General features: G+C 47.3%; 1 long non-coding RNA gene across 1 annotated transcript; it reads right to left on the bottom strand.

The window, feature by feature from the left end:
- Positions 1-295: 295 nt before the first annotated feature.
- LOC129160810 (uncharacterized) lies at positions 296-3195 on the bottom strand. Its single transcript, XR_008561294.2, has 2 exons — positions 2311-3195; positions 296-1363 (listed from the first exon to the last, which is right to left on the bottom strand). It is a non-coding gene; the product is annotated as an uncharacterized lncRNA (long non-coding RNA).
- Positions 3196-8137: the final 4942 nt, after the last annotated feature.

The raw sequence follows: 8137 nt of genomic DNA, 5'->3' as shown, positions 1-8137 counted from the left end.
ACTCCTTACGACAGAGACAGCAGAAGATGGAACAGCGTGACAGATGCAGTGACGTACCACTTGGTTAAAGATTTGTGTCCCATGCGAACAGTAGGATTGGGATTTAAGAAAATGATAAAAACATTTGATCCGCGCTACGAGTTTTCCAGCCGCAAGTATTTTTGAACACCGCCATTCCACGCATGTACGCTGAAAGCAAAGTGAGAGTTGCAGAAAATATTCAGAATTCGTAGTTATTTGCTACCACAAGCGATCTCTGGTCCAGCCGCACATCAGAGCCGTATTTGAGCTTAACTATCCACTACATGAGCAACTGGGAGCTACATAGTATTTTGAACAAGTTAATGTTTGCACAATACGTTTGCAATTGACATGTTTGCACTTAAAATACGTTTACGATTTTAATTTATGTTAAGTTACTTGAAAAACGAGAAACTGATTTTTGTAATTGTTTCTCTCAGGGCTTTTATCATCTCTGGTGTGAGTTTAAAATATAAGTGTGTTAGCACTGTGTTGATTATCCCTAATATGAATAAATGTTTATTTATTCAATGTTTCTCTTCTTTAATACGCAATTGAAGTTATGCTATTCATGGATAAAAAATCGTGATAAAATCGAAATCGTGATAAAATATTGGAAAAATCGTGATATTCTATTTTTGCCATATCGCCCAGCCCTAGGTACAATGTAGCTGTTGCAGGGTTGCTCCTCTTGCTGCTGCTGATGATGCTGGAGGGCAAGGCTGTGTTGATCTCAGACTGTAGGTAGTAAAACGAACAGAGGAGAAATGTTAGTCAATTACAAAATTATTGTAAGATAATAAAAAATGGCAAAAATTGGTGAAAACTTTAGAACTGTAAGACAGAAATATCTGAGACAACACCTGTGGTAAATAAATGGAAATCTAAACATTGGTGGATAATAGAGGAGTTTATGTCAGAGATAAGAATGTGACAGAAATATAAACAGAAAGAGTTGTGTGTGTGTGTGTGTGTGTGTGTGTGTGTGTGTGTGTGTGTGTGTGTGTGTGTGTGTGTGTCTTCAATCTCCTCAAGTGATCTGTCACTCTCCACCTGCTGTCCATCTGAGAACAAGGCAAAATTAGCTATTGTATGAATGAATTATGTAGTTATTCACATTTATCAGATCTTGCACCTAATCCATGATCAAGTAGCTAACAAAAAAACTTTTTCTGGCATCAAAACATTGCAGTTGTGTATATTATTGTCTCTACACTTGTTGCTGTGATGCAACTTACCTGTACTCTTTTTTTTATCCAGCTGGTGAGGGACCCACTGCTTTTAGCTGCCTCATGTAGCTCTTTCTGTTGCTGCTTCTGCCTCCTCTCCTTACGAGGCATGTCTGTACAAAGATATATCATAATTAATTTACAAATATTTTTTCATGCATATAAAACTCATGCATACACATACTGGTACTTTTCATTCCTTTTCCAGAAAACTAACTGTATATAATTTGGCCCAAATTTGTTTCATGATGCTGATCCAGAATATTTCCATACTATTTTAATCATAGTGCTTTAGTAATTATAATAAAAATAAAGAATAAAACAATGTTTATGCTTTCATTCAGTTTTACTATCTACTTTGTGCAAAACAGAGAACTGTACAGATAAAATAATTTTGCTGTGAAAACAGTAGTTTTTTAAATGTACATCTTTAAAACATAATGCTTTTTAAAACAATACATTCAAAAAGAGAGCAAATATAAACTCCAAAATGTTGAGAATATGCATAGTATTAGTGAACTAAAAAACCCACCAGAAGGGCTGAGAAACCTTAAAATCTAAAACAAAACTATGTTCCCTAAAACGCTGGACAGAGTTTACAGACAAGGACTGAATATTTTGTAACACAAAACTTGTGGCGGATGTTACCTTTAGTATTTTTCTTATTTCCTTTCACAAAAGGTAGCTAAATTTTAAATTTGTTCAAGTTTTATCAGACTGCGAACCAGGAAGTGATTCTGTAAACAAGAAGCAGGGCTGTGTGAGACCCCAGTCAAGTGACACGCAGCAGCAATAGGAATGCAACTTTGCGGTACCTAGTTAACAACAACGACATTTTATTGGAAAATTCCCAATATTTAAGATTGGAAAAATATTTTCGTACAAGTACTTATGTACAGAACGTTTTAGGTTAATCCTAAAGCTACTGAGGTTCAGAATCGGTACCCAGCCACAGACACACCCAGCTAGTAATATATCACACACACCTAGTGCCACAAAACAACTTAATAATGTACAAAATAATCTAATAACTGTGTATTGTAGTGTGCATCCTACTTACCGGTTAGTCCGTTTCTCCCAATCAATATGTATGTCCTAAAAGCTCTGCACCTCTCGCTCGGCCATGAAGAAAATGTGGGTACTCGCAGCTTGTTGTAACCGGCTGTGCGCTCTGGCGTGAGGAAGAGACGGTGTCAGTACAGGATCTGCTCGGGTGCAAGATCGGCTCGGGGTCCTTCGACTGCCGATGACGTCAAAGTACGGCAGACCACTCGGACAAAATACACTACACATCTATACTGTTGGAAAGAATTTAGCAGTTTCGTTATTAAAATAATGTTTCTTACGACGTAAGTTTGTGTTTATAATGGTATTTGTAAAATAAAACACTATGTTGTATTCATAATGTTGAACTCCTCTTTGAGCACATCCCTTGAAGGATCATAGGTATTAGCAAAACCTGTGAAATTGCATTTGCAGGAAAGAAGTGTGTCCCGTTTATTGAAGTATTTTGTGTTTAGTTTTTGACGTCTTTTCTATGCGTAGTTCAGGTACGCTCATAGCTGCTAGCCAAAACTCTGGAGTTAAAAGTTTTCTGGCTTTACTAAAATACCTGTCTGTACTTATATGATTGATGGTAGTTTTACTTTCTATTAGACTCCAAATGTAATCATTTGGCACGTTTCTAATTCATAATTTGTAAGAATGTAATTGGTGATATTAGCATTAGCATTCCTATGGGTTTTTCCACGTATATTAGCATTGCGCTAACCACTCGCTGCCAAATTGCAGCCTTTGCGATTAGAAAATCTTTTGTCACATCGCAATTTAATTGCACATGCAGTTAATCGTTCAGCTCTAATATACATGCAGCTCTATGCTAAAAGTGTATTTTCAAAGAGGTAATGATGGATTTCTTTGTAAAAGCTGTCCATCTTTCCAACAGAAAAATTTGCCTGGACCAACGTAACGTGATAACAACGTAAAATGATTACGCAGTTCTGTAAGGTTCATGTTCAGCCAATCAACTACTTTGACGTCACCGGCAGTCGACGGACCCCGAGCCGATCTTGCACCCGAGCAGATCTTGTACCAACAACGGTATGGTCACGTGACTCACGCCAGCTATATAACTTTATTAAACAGAAATTTGATTAATTATTATTTTTGTTATTGTTGAGGGGGCACAAACAGAAAATTCTTAAAAAAAAATTTAAATTAAAAAATTTAAATAAATATAAAAAAATCATTAAACCTCAAAAAGGGCACTTTGGGCACATAGGACAAAAGGGGCAGGGTCTCAAGCACCCCCCCCCCCCCCCCCCCCTCTGCACGTACCTGCTGGGAGGTGTAACATATCATGATACAAGCCTTTTAAAACCTGTTAAAGTGTTACAAGAGGAGATAAAAGCATGAATTTATAGTTCATGTTTGGAGACTAACCTTCACAGTTTGGAGGCTCACGCTGGTGAGGAGACACTGTTAGTTCTAGTAACACCTGGGCTCCCAAGGCCTATTCTGACAGGACGGACGTTACGGGACCCTTAAGGATTCCAGTTGGATGATTGGAGGAGTATTTAGGAGGGTTGGAATGAACAAACTGATTTCAGTGGTGAAGGGTTAAAGGTATTGTCTCGGCATTAAAATTGTAGAAATGCAAAATAACTACACTTTACCATCTATATAAACATTTACTGGGTTCAGTTTTTATTTTGTTATGGACTTTTGTCAAAGATCATTACAGAAAATCCAAATCCTCTCCTCCAGACAGTGAAGAACTGTGTTTCACAAACGTCACTCCAGCACGTAAGACAAGGTAGCTGCTGATGCTAGTATTGTGAATCACTGTTATTTGTGTTGAGGGTCTGCCCTCGTGAGAAATTGCTGCAGTAATTTTCTCCAAAAGACTGTGCTAAATTGTTCTGAAAAAGCAGATAAGTTCCAGTGCCAAGACACTTCATTTCCCATGATGTTTTGTTCCCAGAAGCAATGTGATGACGTCACCGCCAAGGCGGAGCACGGGTTCTGTACATGCGCAGAACCCACAACAGTCAGCCCGCGAACCGCCAGAGTCTATAAAAGGGAGACAAAAGTGAAACTTCTCGTCTTTGTCCAGAGTTCTACTGGCCGTGAAGACGCAATATTCCGCTAAAGCTCTGGACCGCATGTGCACAGGCTGAACGGCTTGAAGTGGATGACACCGCTCCGTGGGAAAACAGCAGAAAAGCCATCAAACGACTAGAGCCCGGATGACGAGAGGACGCCTTTGCTTTGGAACAGCTGTTTGCTCCTGCATGTTTTAATTTTATTGTTTTAACTTATTTCTTCTTCCGTTTCTTCTAGACCAAAATAAGCGGTCGTAGCGCGTGACCGTTTCAAAATACCAACGGCTTTTTCTCTATCTCCGGACCAAAAACGCCACCCGGATTACCGTGAAGTAAGGTCGTTTCTTTTATTAATATCTATGTGTTAAAAGCTGTGGCCACAGCTTCACACAGATCATTAGATAATGCCTGGGAGTGACCTTTCCTTTTGTGTGTCTCTTGATATTGTTTTTCTGAGTTTTGTGAAGGAAGTTAGTATTTGTAAGTCACTAACTGTTTGGGAAAGTTGAAGAAACTTTACACATCCAGGTTCTCACTGTGGAATGCGAGAGGGAGGGGAAAGTCCCCCTCTCACACACACACACACACACACACACACACACACACACACACACACACACACACACACACACACACACACTCTCAGCAGAACAAAGGATCCCTTTGTCAGGTTCGTTGGCAGATCTGAAGCGTGACTGAGAGTTCTGTTGCCCAGACGCGGAGAGACGGAGATAGCCGGTGTGGTTATCTCCTGTAGGTGTAGTTTGAGTGTTTTGAGGGCTGGTAAGCCTGGAGACTCGATACAAAGTCTGGTGAGAAACGATGACTGAGCAATGAATGAAACGCCGGCACTTCCTTAAGTAGTGCCGGCGTGATGACGTCAGTCGCCACGTTGGTGGCAGGAATGAATGGAATGCAGTCAGCTGGAGGAGTTCGTGACAGGACCCCCCCCTCGAGGGACGGCTCCCGAAGTCCCAGGACGGCGGGCCCAGAAGTCAGTCAGCAGGGTAGGGTCGACAAACGAGCTCGTGGGCTCCCAAGAGCGTTCCTCAGGCCCGTACCCCTCCCAATCCACGAGGTACTGCCAACCTCGTCCCCGGCGGCGAGCGTCCAGAATCCTGCGGACCGTGTAGGTGCGATCCGCCTCAACACCGCGGGGCGGAGGCACCCGGACCGGTGGAGGGTGGAGAGGAGAGGAGATCACCGGCTTAAGCTGGGAGACGTGAAAGACCGGGTGGATCCGGAGAGTAGCCGGGAGGCGCAGACGGCAGGTGACAGGATTGATGACCTTAAGGACGGGGAACGGACCCAGGAAGCGAGGAGTGAGCTTCCGGGAGCCAGCCGGCATCCTCAGGTTAGCGGAGGAGAGCCACACCTGGTCGCCAGACCGGAAGACGGGGCCAGGCCGGTGGCGGCGGCGATGCTGACGGGCATACTCCGTGTTGGCCCGGGTGATGGCCGCACGGGCCCGGATCCAGGCGAGCCGACAGCGGCGGACCAGCGTCTGGGCAGCAGGGACCTCCACCTCGGGCACCTGATGATCAAACAGAGGTGGCTGATAACCGTAACAGGTCTCGAAGGGAGACAGACTCGTGGCCGAGGAGGTCTGGAGGTTGTGTGACAGCTCCGCCCACAGGAGAAAGCGGGGCCAGGTGGTCGGCTGGGACGAAGCGAAGCAGCGCAGGTAGCGTCCAAGCTGCTGGTTAGCTCTCTCTGTTTGACCGTTCGTCTGCGGATGGTATCCAGAGGACAGACTGGTGGAAGCACCGACCAGGCGACAGAACGCTTTCCAGAAGCGTGAGACGAACTGGGGTCCTCGGTCGGAAACCACGTCCTGAGGGAAACCATGGAGCCGCACCACCTGTTCCAGGAGCAGTTCGGCCGTCCTCTTGGCCGTGGGGAGGCCGGCCAGGGCCACTAAGTGCACGGCCTTGGAGAAACGGTCCGTGATAGTCAATATAGTGTCCAGGTGGTCGACCGCCGGCAGTCCCGTGACAAAGTCCAGCCCGATGTGTGACCACGGCCGCTTGGGCACAGGGAGAGGCTGCAACTCTCCAGCGCCGGGTCGGTTGGAGGACTTGGATCGAGCACACACATCACATGCAGCTGTGAACTCGCGGACGTCCCTCCTCATGGACGGCCACCAGAGAGCCCGACGGAGGAACTGGAGGGTACGGGCTTGCCCTTGATGTCCCGCGAGCCGTGAACAGTGCCCCCACGTGAGCGCCTCTTGCCGGCAGGAGGCGGGAACGTAGAGGCGGTTCGGTGGGGTCTCCAGCGGCGCTGGATCGCCAGGAAGTGCCGCCTGTATGGACTGCTCCAACGGCCATTGGAGGGAGGCCAGGAAGCGTTGAGCCGGTAGAATGGTCCGAGGCTCCGGGGGGCCGGCATCTGGTGCGAAACGCCGAGAGAGAGCGTCCGCCTTGAGGTTCTTGGAGCCGGGCCGGTAGGCGATATGGAAGTGGTACGGCTCGAAAAAGAGGGCCCACCGAGCCTGGCGAGGGTTGAGCTGGCGGGCAGTCTGTAGATGAATGAGATTCTGGTGGTCGGTCCAGATCAGAAAGGGATCGGTGGTCCCCAGGAGCCACTGCCTCCATTCCTCCAGCGCCCACTTTATTGCCAGCAGCTCTCTGTCGCCAACCCCGTAGTTCTGCTGTGTGGGGGAGAACTTCCGGGAGAAGTAGGCACATGGGTGGAGCTTAGAGTCTGGACCCCGTTGCGAGAGAACGGCCCCCGCTCCCACATCCGAGGCGTCCACCTCCACGACGAAGGGCCGGGTCTGGTCCGGGTGGAGGAGGATGGGTTCCTTAGTGAAACGTCCGACCAGCTCATGGAAAGCACTGACAGCCTCTGGACTAAGGCGAAAAGGGCGAGGCTGATTGGTGGTTTTGGTGAGTGAGGTCAGAGGTGCTGCGAGGGAACTGAAGTTGCGTATAAACCTCCGGTAAAAGTTCGAGAAACCCAGGAAGCTTTGCAGCTGCTTCAGGGTCGTGGGTAGAGGCCACTGAGCTACGGCCTGAACCTTCTGGGGGTCCATCTTCAGGCCCTGGGAGGAGATGGTAAAACCCAGGAAGGAGGTGGACTCCTGGTGAAACGCACACTTCTCCAGTTTGCAGTATAGTCCATGATCCAGGAGGCGGGACAGAACAGCTCGAACATGACGGATGTGCTCTTCGGCCGTGCGGGAGTAGATGAGGATGTCATCTAGATACACAAAGACCCAGCGACCCAACATGTCTCTCAGCACATCTGTAATGAACCGCTGGAAGACGGCGGGGCAGTTGCAGAGTCCAAAAGGCATCACCAAATATTCATAGTGGCCAGTGGGCGTGATAAAAGCGGTCTTCCACTCCTCACCTTCCTTAATACGGATGAGGTTATAGGCGCTGCGCAGATCCAGTTTAGTAAACACTGCGGCTTGTGTGATGGCGTCCAGAGCGGTGCCCATGAGAGGGAGAGGGTGGCGGTCCCGGATCGTTATTTTATTTAACCCTCGATAGTCTATGCAGGGCCGGAGATCCCCCTCCTTCTTTTTAACAAAGAAAAACCCCGCGGCCCCGGGGGACGTTGAGGGACGGATGAATCCCTTCTGCAGGGCATCAGTTATGTAATTGTCCATAGCCCCGGTTTCCGCCGGAGAGAGGGAGAACAGGCGACCCCGAGGGGGGGTGGTGCCGGGCTGGAGCCTGATCTCCAGGTCGTAGGGTCGGTGAGGAGGTAACCTGGTAGTGGGTTCTTTAGCGAAGACCTGAGCGAGGTCGTGGTATTGAGGAGGGACGAGCG

Source organism: Nothobranchius furzeri, chromosome 4 (assembly GCF_043380555.1).
Source record: "Nothobranchius furzeri strain GRZ-AD chromosome 4, NfurGRZ-RIMD1, whole genome shotgun sequence".
Taxonomy (NCBI): Eukaryota; Metazoa; Chordata; class Actinopteri; order Cyprinodontiformes; family Nothobranchiidae; genus Nothobranchius; species Nothobranchius furzeri.
The sequence above is the reverse complement of the archived record's forward strand: the minus strand, read 5'-3'. Positions and strand labels throughout refer to the sequence as shown.